A 13,560-nucleotide genomic window follows, 5' to 3' on the forward strand; every position below is an offset into this window, starting at 1 on the left:
GGACAAAGTAAGAAAACAGAATTTAATGATGTCCTTCTATTCATATGTTGCAGTATTCATAACATGAGGGAGTCTGCCATTGGCTGACTCGAACGTCCAGCCAGTGTACAAAAGCCTAAAGCTACTGTGGGGTATGTGTGATGTTTCACATAGAACTAGTCCATCACTGGTCATAAAGTGACATCGGAAATAAAGTGGACATCGCACGTACCAAGCCTCAGAACTTTTCTGCCTCCAGTCAGAATGCCTTCTGCGGTCATTTGCCCATTCTGAAGTTGTGGGATTCCGATCAAGGTAAGTGACCCACTGGGTTTCTTTTCTTATTGTTTGTGTGCTACTGTTGTGGTTGAGGTTATATGTTCGCTAGGAAGGGCAAGTGTCAGTGTGCGAGGCAAATTCCATATAAAGAATCACACGATCTGTGTCTTTTTTGTCTGGGCCCTAACCACGAGCATAGCTCCTGTTTGATTTGCAAGGCCTTTGTCCACAAGCCCCTACGCAGTCATCTACATTCCCTCAATCTGTATTTAGAGAACCAGCTCCTTAAACGCTTAGCACGCGACACCATGGAAAATAAGTCGGGCCCTTCAGGTGAGCCAGTTATTAAGAAGGCCAAGAAATTTAGGCCTGACTTACCTGCTGCTCCTCCAATTCTGGGTGTCTCGCCTGAGGCCAGTGGCCCAGAGACCGTTTCAGAGTCCGTAGGTGATTCTTCAATGGGTACCGGTGTGGAGGTCGTGAAGGATCCTACTAGCACATCCTCAGGGAATACGCAGACTTCCACTATAGACGTAGGAGGGAACCCAGGGTCATTGTTACTGAAGGCCCACATGGCATTCTTCAAATCAATGTACTGGAGATGTCCCGGGCAATATTATAGAGAGCAGGCCAACATCACGCCCCTCATCCTTCCACAGCATTGATGTCCCACAAAAGAAGAAGAAAACTAAGCATTCTTCTCCTGTTACCAAAGAATAACCTGTGAATTGGCAACCCTTCTCACAAGGGCTGTTTAATGTTTTTATGGCCCTGAGACAATCTACCGCAGTCTGTCTCCCTTCTCTGTCCTTTTTTCCAGTTTCACCACAAAAGAGGATTAGAATTTAGGATTCATCTGATGAAGATGATTCATCTGGGGATGAATCGTTGGCATACTCTGCCCAAATTTCATCTCCCTTAGGATATACTTCTCCTGAAGAAGAATCAAATGGCATATTACCTTTGGGGAACTATTGTTAAAATGAGGAAGTTCTTTAAATGGGATTGCTCTTGGGTGTTAGAAATTCAAAAAAGATATTATGAATTTCTACAGATGGGCTCCCTATCTCCGTCTACAGTTCCTGCTGTGTCGCCAGACTTTTTAGATGCCTTTTCAGCAGCCTCTAAGTGCCCTGACTCCCAACCTCCTGCCCCTAAAAGGCCAGACAGGTTTTATAAGGTTCCAGATGATTCCAAAATCCTTTTTAATTGCCCCTCTGCAGACCCAGCAACAATTTTTGTGTCTGCTGATAAGGCCTCTGAGATGTTGCCTTCCACTTCCCTTCTCTCAAGAAGAGTAAAGTTATGGAGAGGTTGGGGAAGAAAGTCTATACATCAGCAACATTGGCGTTTAGAGCCATAAATTACCAGACCCATATGGCAAAATATTCTTTAGCCCTTCTCTCTGATGCCAGAAAGCTAGCTTCAGATCTTCCAGATTCCCCTACAAAGGCGGTTATCCTCCATTCTGAGCTCTTCTGCTCAAGTCACACATTATTCAATTAAGTATAGCTACAGTGCAGTGGAGGCATCTGCCAAAGCTGGTGCTTCAGGGTCTGTCCTCAGGTGGTACTTTTGTCTCAGACTACAGCCCTTGCCAGATGACATAAAACCTAAAATTGTGGATGCACTCCTTGACAACAAGGCCTTGTTTGGTGCTTCTGCTGCAGAACTTTTTAAGTCCTTACAAGAAAAGGGCAAAGAGCTACAAAATTTAAAACACATTTTTGTGTCTCCAGTTCCCCGATTTCTGAGGAACTATCCCTCTAAAACGCCTTTTGTAAGGAAACCTTTCAGAACTCCTTCCAAGGGTAAAAGAGATAATAGGAAGCATTACTTAACCAAGTCCTCGTCATCTACTCCTGTTGAGAAACAGCCCTTTCTGAGTAGGGTACACCTCAAGTAGATCTCTTTGCCTCCCCTGTGAACATACAGCTTCTGAGGTTTTATGCCAGAGTTTCCAATCCTCTGGCATGGAAGGTGGATGTCCTGTCTTTCTGTTGGAAGGGGATATTTCTCTATGCATCCCCCCTTCCCGCTTCTCCAAAATGTTCCTTTGAAGATCCAGCAGGGATAACCAAAACTCTTGTTGGTGACTCCCTTTTGGCCAAGACGGAATTGGTTCCACCTTCTGCATTTAGCCAAGGCAATCCTCACCAGTTACCTCAGAGTGGACCTACTCAAACAGAAGACGGGATCTCTAATACATCTACAGATGTCAACCTTGCAGCTGACTCTGTGGGTGATAGGGATGTTCATCGTGTTACACTGCTGCAGACATTACACTTGGGTTATCCTGCCGTCAGGCGGTCCCACAGTCGGCCAGAGTTGCAAAATCTTGGTCCGGCGTCAGTTGCTGTCGCTTCTTCCCTGACGTCAGTGCGCCAGGGGTATATAAGATGCATCCGATGCCATTTTCAGTCTTTCTTGCCGCATGGTGCCCGAAGCAAAAACAGTTCGCAAGTGCCAGTTGGCCGACTCCTGAGATTTTCGAAGTCGAATTTCAGATCCGAAGTCTTCAATAAAGCTAAGTACCCCGTTGGGGAAACCTTTTTCTTGCCTCAGATCGATGTCAGAAAAAGTTAGTTGTGTTTCTTGTGGGAAGCAAATACCTCATAAAGACTTCCACTCTTACTGTATTCCATGCCTAGGCCCTGATCACGACGTCACTAGTTGTCAGTTTTGTGCTAGATTTAACAAACGCACTATAAAAAGACATTTTGATTTTGCTTTGCACTACTTTGGCAGAAGGTTCAATTATACTATGCCGTCGGAACAACTGACGACCTCAATACCGAAAAAACGCAAACACAAGGATAAAGACAGGCATCCGAGGTCCAAAACCTACGACGAAACCTCTTCTAGGCCAGTCGCCGGTTCTCAGTGAGATGCTTTCGCAGCCCCTGACACCCGCTACCTCAGAGCCACAGGCCGCTTCCGAATCCCACGTGGAGACAACTAGGCCTCTGAAAACTCAAGATGTTAAGTTGTCTATCTCGCCTTCATTCTTGCTGGATGGGTCCACTCTAAAGCTCGAGAGTTGGTTCCCGAGGCTCCTATATCCCACAATGCTAGGCGAGAGTTACCTCAGATCTCGTTTGCCGCTACAGCTTCGAGGTTGGTTGTTCTACCGGTTCCTGGTGAGTTTAAGCTTTTTCTATTAAAAGTTACTCTTTTTACCCCTTTTTTAGTTTAATTATTCTCAAATTAGTGTAGTTCATTGAACTTTATCCCGACCTAATTTTTTCCCGTTTTGTTTAAAAGAACTTTTAGTTCTTCCCTTGGGCCTTAGGCCTTCCTTCCCTAGGGAGTGTTTGTGTAGTTTAACTACTGTTTATTGTACTTTATTTTTTAGTATTTTTACAAAAGTTGTTATTCTGACAGGGTATAACTGGTGTGTTTGAGTGTGTGTTTGTGTTCACCAGTTAGGCTATGCCAAAAAAGCAAAGGTCTTTCAAGAAGTGTGATGCGTGCTGTCAGAAAATGTCTCTGACAGGCGCTCACACTCTTGTCTATGTCTGGGGCCTTTGCACCTGCAGGACTCCTGTGCTGTTTGCCATGGCTTCAGCCCCAGGGTCCTGCAGGAAAAAAAAAACTTATTCTGAGAGGCTTGTTGAAGCCTGAGGATTCCCTGTCTGTCTCAACAGGAAGCCCTCCAAGGCATCGAGGTCTGGCTTCTGAGCCGAGACCTCAGGTTGTTCAACCTTTGCCTTTATCGGCTCCGGCTGGAGCCGATAAGACTCAGTCCACAGTTTCTGTGGCTTCCTCGGCTCGGCCAGAGCCGAGGTTATCGATGTCGGCTCCGACAAGATCTTCAGAAAGAGGTCTAGGTCACCTTCTCTTGGCTCCGTTCATTCGGCTCCAGGATCTCCCCTGCTGTCTGAGCGGGCCAAAGGTCTCATTCCTCTAGGTCATCGAGGCTGTCCGATCATGACCTTCAGAGGGTGGTGAGTCGACTACTCAAGTCTGAGGCACTGGCCCAGATGCTTCAGAGCCCGACTCATCAGTCGGTGCCTGCCCCAGTCCATCAACTCTTTCCTCCTTGACTCTCTTGAGTTCGGAACCGAGACTGTGGTCACCTCGGGCCGAGACAATTGTCTTCGGCTCCGTCGGCTCCGTTTCTTCCATGGAGGAATCTACGCCGGACTTCCCTCGTCGGCTCGAGGGGTGAGTGGCATCGGACCCTTGTCCGACCCCCTCTCCCTCTCGGCTCCGACATCGGCCTCGGAGCCATCACTGTCGGTGCCGAGGGGTCCTTAGCCGGGGACCTCTGGCTCTGCCTGACAGGGGTGCTGAGGTCATGCGAGTGTGTTAGAGCCTGGCTCTACTCCACAGTCGGCTCCGTCAGCCCCTCCTCTATGCTGCCTCAGGGTAAGTCGACTCCTCCCTCATCCCGGACCGCAGAGAGCCAACTCCTCAGGAGCTCCCTTTGGGATTTCATCCTCTTCGAGGCCTCTCCTGATTTGGCAGAAGAGCCCCTCGGAAGAGGAGGAAGCACATTGACTCACCTGAGTCTATCACGTCGGACACAGATCTGGATGATTCTGAGGTTCCCCGTTCCCCTTCTGAAGATGTCTCATTTGCAGACATTCTGGAGATCCTTAAACAGAGGGAAATTGGCCAGCCCTCAACCCTTCCACCTCCTGGGTGTCCCCGACCCCCTCATGCAGGTGGTTGCTAAAAGGCATGGGCGGCTCCTGATTCAGTGGACCCCACTCCCAGGAGACCCTCCAAATTCATCACAGCTCCATCAGACAAGGAATTTTTATCAAAGGAGTCTCTGTGGATGCTATGGTGGTAGCTGACAAAGAAGGAACTGGCTGATCCTTCAGTGCCTGTCCATCCACCTAACAAGGAATCTAGGTCCATGGATAGCGGATGTTCTCCTCAGCGACATTTACCATGCGTTCGCTGAATTACCTGTGCCATTTCACTTTCGTCTTCAAAGGGACTTGATCAAAGCGAGTGAAATGCTGCGGGTTTCAAGAGAAAATGAACACGCAGCTGGCTATCCTAATTCTATTTCCAACTCCTCCATGCGCCTCCTCTCTTATGCGGCCGATGGGCGAGCAGGCCGCAGGAACAGGGGTAGCCTTCGCCTGGATGCGGCTATGCAATTGGAACCTTTCAAGGCGTCTTTCACGAACTCCCTTTTGATGGATCATCTCTTTGGTCCACAAGTGAAAGAAACCCTGACTAGGTGCGAGACTGATGGCAAGACCCTTTCTGCCGGAGTCCGTTTTCTACTCCTTCTAGGCCTTACCCCAAAGGCCAGAAGGAAAGATGTGGTTCCGTAAACAATCCCAAGGGACTTCGCCTGGCAGAGTCGGTTCCCGCCAGAGGCAGAGGGGAACAACAATGGTAGCCCTAGATGCAGCCAGAACCAGGGCGAGAAGCGTTCTCCGATAAGCCCTTTCAGCATCCCTGAGGTGTTGCCCGACTGCCCATCTTGAGGCAGTCGGGGAAGATTGTCACTGTACCCAGAAGCCTGGCTATCCTTGACACAAGACAAATGGGTACAGTCCATCATTGTTATTCTATTCCCTTTCTTGTTTTCCAAATCAGTCAAAAATCCCTTCCAGATGTCCCACCGCTCAAAGGGATGTAGCAGCTTTGGAAATTTCAAAACTGCTTGCAAAAGAGCTATTCAGCCAGTGCCAGCAGACCAACTAGGATCGGAATCTACTCAAGGTTCTTTTTAGTTCCAAAGAAAACAGGGGACTGGAGACCAATTTTGGATCTCAGTATCTTGAACAGATCGGTCAAGAAAACAAGATTTCGGATGGTCACGCTGCAATCCATTCTTCCCCTATTGGGAAAAGGAAACTGGATGTGCTCTATAGACCTTCAGGTACTATCACATAAAATGAACAGGCGCTCCAGAAGATTCCTCCGCTTCAGGCTGGGAACCAGTCATTTTCAATTCAGGGCCCTGCCCTTTGGTCTCACCACTGCCCCGGTGTTTACCAAATGCATGGCAGTGGTAGCTTCTCACCTGGCGCGACAAGTTCCAGGTGTTTCCATATTTGGACGACTGGCTCCTCACAGCTCCCACCAAGCATCTCCTTCTGATGGCCAGAGATTACACTTTTCGTCTGTCAAAACTGGGTATCTCAATAAATTGCGAAAAGTCTGTTTTGTCCTTGTCGTACTATTACCTACATAGGCAAATTTAGATACTGTAAACATGTCTGCAACACTAACGAACCAAAGGATATCAGACATTCAAAATTGGTATCACTACTTCTCAACAACAACAGAGCCAAAGCCAGGTTAGTTCTAAAGGTGTTGGGAATCATGGCAGGCCATACCCTCCTTCCATTGGCCAGATACCACATGCGGATCCTTCAGTGGATGCTCTTTTCTCAATGGTCATACCAGGAACTTCCAATGTCTCACACCATTATGATCCATAGCGTGCAAAAAGCATCTCATGTGGTGGATGTCTTCCCCAGCTCCTGTTGGGAGACCATTTGTTCCACCTCCTCCGGTTGCTACTCTGACAGCGGATGCCTCCCTGATCGGGTGGGGGCATTATCAGGGCAGGACAGTCCAGGGCACCTGGCAACCAAGCGAATGCCACTTGCACATAAATGTTCTGGAGATGAGAGCAGTGCTTTTAGCGTTGCAAGCCCTTCAACACTCTCTTCCCTTGGGAGCGATTGCAATCAGACAGACAATATGTCTGTAGTGTGGTACATCAACAAACAAGGCGGAACCAGATCATACCCCTGTGTCGAGAAGCACTCAGACTGTGGCAATGGGCGATTTCTTCTCAGCGTTTTCTGATGCACATCCCGGAAGTCCAATCACATTAGGACAAGTTGAGCAGAGCTATTCTCATGCCTCACGAGTGGTCTCTGAAAGACTCTGTAGTGAGAGAGATTTTCTCAAGTGGGGTCAGCCTTGCTGCGATCTTTTGCTACTCCCCAAAACAGCAAGTGCAGAGAATACTTCACTCTATTCTCTTTACCAGGCCAACCCAGCAGGGGCCAGCTAGTCCAAGTTTGGCCCGGGGACTTCTGTATGCATTTCCTCCTTTCCCACTGATCTCTCAAGTAATACAGAAAGCTATCGCTCAGAAGGCCTCATTGATCCTCATTGCTCCTTACTGGCCTCGACAAGTGTGGTTCCCCTTTCTGCATCGATTTCTTTGTGGAATCTGGACCTAGTTCCAGATCTTTTGATCCATCAGTCGGGTCAGTTTTCTCTGAACCTCACTGCTTGGTTCCTCCACTTCCAACCGTAGCCAGGCTTCCTCAATTATCTCACTCTGTTAGAGATATTTTGATAGCTTCCCATAAATCTTCCACTCGAAAGATTTATTTGAGCATATTGGGCACAAGGAAAGGACATAGATCCTTTCACGCTTCCATCCAACTAGTCCTTGATTTTCTTGCTGAACTCTTCCATGCAGGTTCATCTCCATCTACTCTTAAGGTTCAATTGGCAGCTATTTCTAATTTCCATGTGGGTATTTCTGAATCCGCCCTAATGTCCCACAAACTCTGCAAAGCCTTTTTGAAAGGAGTTTTCTTCTCAGACCTCCTGTAAGAAATCCTCCTTCTCCTTGGGACCTAAATTTAGTTCTTGCTTCTTTGATTCTTTCCCCTTTCGAACCTGCAGCTTCATGTTCCTTAAAGTTATTATCATGGAAAACTCTCTTTCTGGTGGCTATCACATCAGCTAGAAGAATTTCAGAACTTCAAGCACTCAGTTGTCGTTCTCCTTACCTTGTGTTCCATAAGGACAGAGTTTCCTTCTGAACTAACCCGTCCTTTTTGCCTAAGGTGGTTTCAACATCAAATCTAAACCAATGCATTGACCTCCCTGTCTTTTGTATTCAAATAGGTCTGAACAAAAATTACACTGTCTGGATGTTCATCGTCAATTAAGGTACTACTTGGACAGGAAACAATTCAGAAAATCTGATCAGCTGTTTGTCTCCTATGCGGAAAGCAGAAAGGGACTTCCAGTTTCAAAGGTATCTTTATCCAGATGGCTAACATCTCTGATTACCCTTGTTTATGAGATTAGACACCAAAACTGCCTAGTAAGCCTAAAGCCCATTCCACCAGAGCTTTGGCTACTTCTCTAGCCTCAAGACAGACTGCCTATTGACACCATTTGTGCAGCTACTTGGGCTACTCCTCACACTTTTATTTCCCATTATAAGTTGGATTTAGCTTCTAGGCATAGAGCTAATTTTGGTTCCACTGTTCTCAGGAGTCTGTTCCGTTAGGCCACCGGGACAAGGTGCTAGGGAGCGGTCCCATCCAGCAGAGATAGACAACTTAACATATAGAAGTTATGTTCTTACCATAACGTTCCATGTTAGTTGTCTTCTTTCCTTCCCCTGGCCTGGACAGACCTAGAGGAGTTGTGATCGTGACCTCTCTTTCTACCACCTCTTTCTTAGCTATATGCTATTAGGCATATTTCTTGTTTCAGGATGTAGGTCACCCTTCTTCTTCCTGTTGTTAGAGGTGGATTCTGTTTTTACAGTTATACTGTTTCTGTTATAAGCTGGGGTTAGCTTACAAGCGAGATCTGAGGTAACTCGCCTAGCATTGTGGGATATAAGGGAGCCTCGAGCGGTGGAACCAACTCATCCAGCAAGAAGAAGCGAAGACAACTATATGGTAAGAACATAACTTCTATGTATTGGGCCTACGGAAACTAATCCCTCAGATGGGTCCGGAGCCGCTGAGCAGGCATCTGCTTCTGAGGGTGTTTTCAGACCTTCACAACTTACCATTAATACAACAGCCAAGACAAAGGTACCATTAAAGACAAAGAAACAAGTACAGCATTCTCCTGGGCTGTCCTCTATGCCTAAGAAACAGATGCTTAAAATGGCCGAAGACCTTATTACTCTAATCAGGAGTTCCCATCCCCCTCCTGAGAAAAGGCCTAGGCAGGATACAGAATATGATTCCTCTGATCAGGTTTCCATTTCCTCTGATTCCTCTTCAGACCAGGGATACTCTCTACCCCCCTATGAGGACTCTGATGCTGAAGAATCTATCCCTTCAGCCTCTCCTCCTGTGGATTATTCTTTTGGGGAAACTTTACGTACCATGAGGGAGCATTTCCATTGGGAAAGTCAGGATTACTCAGAATCCAAGAAAAGGCTCAGGGATTTCCATTTATAGCCTCAGCACAGGCCCCTGGCTATTCCGCCTGTGCCAGATATTGTGGATGATGTGTTCTCTGGATCCAGCTTATCTCCTGATTCTTTGCCCCCTGCTCCAGCCAAGCCAGATAGGTATTATAGAGTCCCTGACTCTAAAAAGTTTCTATACAAAAACCCTTCTGCTGATCTAGAAACTATTTCCCAGGGTCCAAAAGGGGTTAAGGCTTCCATTGCAAAAAATCCAGTACCCTCTGACAGAGATTCCAGAGCTTTGGATAGATGGGGGAAGAAAGTATACACTTCTGCAACTTTAGCAGTAAGAGCTTTAAATTGCCAGTTCCACATGCTTAAGTACCAACAATATTTAATGGCTCAGTTAAAACAGAAAATGCTTGCAAGCTCAGAAGCTCCTGATTGTAAAGAAATGCAGGATTTATTGCATGCAGTTGAACAGGTGGGAAAACATACTCTGCAATGTGGATTTGATTCTTTAGAGGCCTCTTGTAGAGCCACAGTTACAGGTTCTGTGATTCAAAGACATGCTTGGTTAAAAGAACAGAGTTTACCTGATCATGTTAAGGCAAAATTATTGGATGCTCCTTTACAGCATGATACCTTGTTTGGTGTTAAGGCAGAAGAGGTGTTAAAGAAAATGGAGGATAAAGCTAAATCTATGCAAACAGTCAAGGCTTTCTTACAGGTAAAGCCACCTCGGTTTAGCAGAAATTGGCCAACAAAGAATTGGTCCTTTCCAGTGTCAGACAGGCCACAGAGAGGCAGATACAGACACCCAAGAGGCAGATCGCAACCCCAAGGCTCAAACAGACAACGACAGTGGGGCTCCTCAACCCCAAAAGGAGGTGAGGACAAGTCTCAACCTTACAGGAAACAGTCACAATGACTTTCCCCTTCGTACGCCAAGCACGTCCCTTTTGGAAGCCCCTTAGGAAAACTAGCACTTTTTTCTCAAAACTGGCAAACAATCACCCAAGACAAATGGGTACTGAATATTGTGTCTCAAGGTTACAGATGTTCTTCATTCCACATTGCCGCAGTCCTAACTATTGGGTAGTCCGCTGTCCAGTCGGCCCGAATACCAAACATGACCGGCGTCATATCCTCTTTCTTTTTTGGATGGTGATGCAGAAGCAATTTTGCGAGTGCAGGTTGGCGTTCTGAAAGTTTCTGAAGCCAGAGTTTCAGACCGAATCAAAGTTGGAATATTTTGGTTTTCTTGCCTCAGTGTTTAACGGATGTCAGAAAAAGTGAATAACTGTATTTCTTGTGGGAAACAGATACCTCATAGGGATTACCATACTTTGTGTATACCTTGTTTCGTTGTTGGATGCGCTCTTGTGCTAGGTTTAACAAGCGCACTATTAAGAGAAGGTTAGACTGTGCCAGGTTAGTGTTTGGGAAGCGTTGTAATTATAAAATGCACAAAGCAGCAAAGCCTAGAGTGGAAGAACCGACAGTCCCAGGCGTGGGGTCCTTAGAAGGGCTCAGTGGGCGGAGGTTTTGCCAGGTGTTTCTTTGCAGTCTCAGGAGAGACTTTACTGTTACAGGATGTATCCTCTCAGGAAGTAGGCCAGGCTGAGGGGCTTCTCAGGTGGCTGTTCTTCCTTCTCTTCCTAAGGTGGTTAGAGCCTCCCTTCTGTTTCCAAGGCTTCTTTGAGGGCAGGCCAAGTTTTGCTTCAGTGGGAGTTTCTCCTAGTGCCTCAGGGTCTTTGCCTAAGAAACATATGCTTAAAATGGCAGAGGATTTGATTACTTTGATAAGGGTTCTATGCCCCTCCTGATAAGAGGCCTAGGGTGGAACCTGAGTTTGAGAGTTTTGAGCAATGCTCGGAGGCTTCTGAGTCTTCGGCTGAAGACTTGCAGGAGTACCCTCCTTATTCTGATTCTGATGTGGATGATTCTACTCCTTCAGCTTCTCCTCCTGAGGATTTTTCATTTTCAGAGACTCTGCATTCCATGAGGGAGCATTTTAAATGGGAAGGTCAAGATTTCTCTGATTCCAGGTAAAGGCTTAGGGAATTCTTGTTTTACCCCAGCATAGGCCTTTAGCTATACCTCCTGTTTTGAATGTGGTGGAAGATGTTTTGCAGAGGCTTCCCTGAATCCTGATTCTTTGCCTCCTGCCCCAGTTAAACCGGATAGGTATTATAGGGTGCCTGGCTCATAAGTATCTTTTAAGAGTCCTAGGGCAGACCTGTCTCTCAGGGGCCTAAAGGTGTGAAGGCCTCAGTTGTTAAAAATCCTGTCCCTCCTGATAAAGAGGCAAGGGCTTTGGATAGATGGGGAAAGAAAGTGTATACTTCTTCCACTTTAGCCATGAGGCGTTGAATTGTCAGTTTCACATGTTAAAATATCAAATTATCTTCTTTCACAGTTGAAATCTAAGGTGGATGCTCTGGCGGAAGGTATTGAGTGTAAAGAGTTGCAGGATTTAGTTCATGTGTCTGAACAAGTGGGTAAACATTCCTTGCAATGTGGTTTTGATGCTGTGCAGGCCTCCTCCAGGGTGGCTGCCACTGGTTCTGTTCTCGCCTGGTTGAGAGATCAGAACTTAGCTGAGCATGTTAAGACAAGGATTTTGGATGCTCCTTTACAGTCTGATGTGTTGTTTGGTTCCTGTGGAAGCAGTTTTAAAGAAAATGGAGGACAAGGCTAAGTCTATGCAAACTGTTAAGATTTTTGCAGGTGCAGCCTCCAAGTTTAGTAGAAATTGGCCTACTAAGGGGTGGACTTATCCTGCTTATGATTCCCAGTCTAGGGGTAGGTCTAGACGTGGTAGGGGCAGAGCTCAAGGTTCTTTTAGGCCTAGGACAGGGAGTTCACCTGCTCAGACTTCTGGTGAGGCAGGGTCAGTCCTCTCGTAAGCAGACCCAATGACCTGCCGTTCCACCTGCCAGTACATTTTCTTCTGGCGGCACCTCTAGGAGGAAGACTGTCTCTTTTCAGAGAAAATTGGGATTTAATTACCCAAGACAAATGGGTTCTGGATATCATTCACCACGGTAACAGGTTTTATTTCCATACCTTGCCTCCTTTCAAAGGCATGCCACACATTCCTCCTCTACAAAGAACAGAGGCTAAATTTCTCTGTTACTCCAAATAGGAGCCATTCAGTCAGTTCCTGTGCCAGAAAGGGGCCTAGGATTTTATTCTCGCCTGTTCCTAGTACCAAAGAAGGGGAACACGTGGAGACCAATTTTGGATTTATCTATCCTCAACACTTATCTGGACATTCCAAAGTTCAAAATGTTGGCGTTACAACAGCTTTTACCTCTACTGGGCAAAGATCACTGGATGGTAACTTTAGATCTCAAGGAAGCTTACCTTCATGTGCCTATAAGACTAAGTTGCAGAAAATATCTGCGTTGAGCTGGAAATTCTCATTATCAGTTCTCTGCATTGCCCTTTGGCTTATCTACTGGTTCTGGCTCCAGTGATAGCTTACTTCAGGCTAAAGGAATTCAAATCTATCCTTACTTGGCTGATTCTGGCTCAAGAAAAGGAAGACCTTCTACAGCATTTGGAATATGTCATAGCAGTGCTAAGATGCCTAGGGTATTCTGTGAACGAAATAAAGTCCAGTCTAGTACCCTCTCAAGACATGTGCTTTCTGGGTGTGAGACTGAATACAGCAGCCCAGATGGCCTTTTAACCCGGACAAACAAAAGAATCTTTCCAGTTACTTCCATCAATTATCTCTTCAGTCCGGGCTGACTGCAAGGACAGTCCTTCAAGCCTTAGGGTTCATGGCATCTTGTATTCTGGTGCTTCCCAATGCCAAACTGCATATGAGGAAGCTACAATGGTATCTCAAAATCTATGGACACAGCACTGCCAGGATTTGGACACTGTCATTCAAATAATACCTTGCATTCAAAAGGAATTTTTGTGGTGGGCTCAGGAATGTCACCTAAACAAGGGACTCTCTGTGACCCGGCCAGAGGCAAGTCAGATTCTAACGACAGATGCCTCAGACATTGCTTGGGAGCTCATCTAGATGGAAAGTGGATACAAGACAAGTGGCCTGCCAGACTACAGCATCTACATATCAACATGAAAGAGATGTTAGCAGTCCAGTTTGCATTAATGGCTTTCAAGGAGTTACTTCTTCCAGGGCAGGTGTTGATTCTAACAGACAACACAACTGT

General features: G+C 46.4%; 1 protein-coding gene across 3 annotated transcripts in view; it reads left to right on the forward strand.

Moving 5' to 3' along the window:
- The window catches only part of ZNF512B (zinc finger protein 512B), a 1,438,759-nt gene that overhangs the window by 266,826 nt on the left and 1,158,373 nt on the right, over nt 1-13,560 (forward strand). The gene's annotated exons all lie outside the window — the stretch shown is intronic.

Source organism: Protopterus annectens, chromosome 12.part0, assembly GCF_019279795.1.
Source record: "Protopterus annectens isolate FY-2018-M chromosome 12.part0, PAN1.0, whole genome shotgun sequence".
NCBI lineage: Eukaryota > Metazoa > Chordata > Ceratodontiformes > Protopteridae > Protopterus > Protopterus annectens.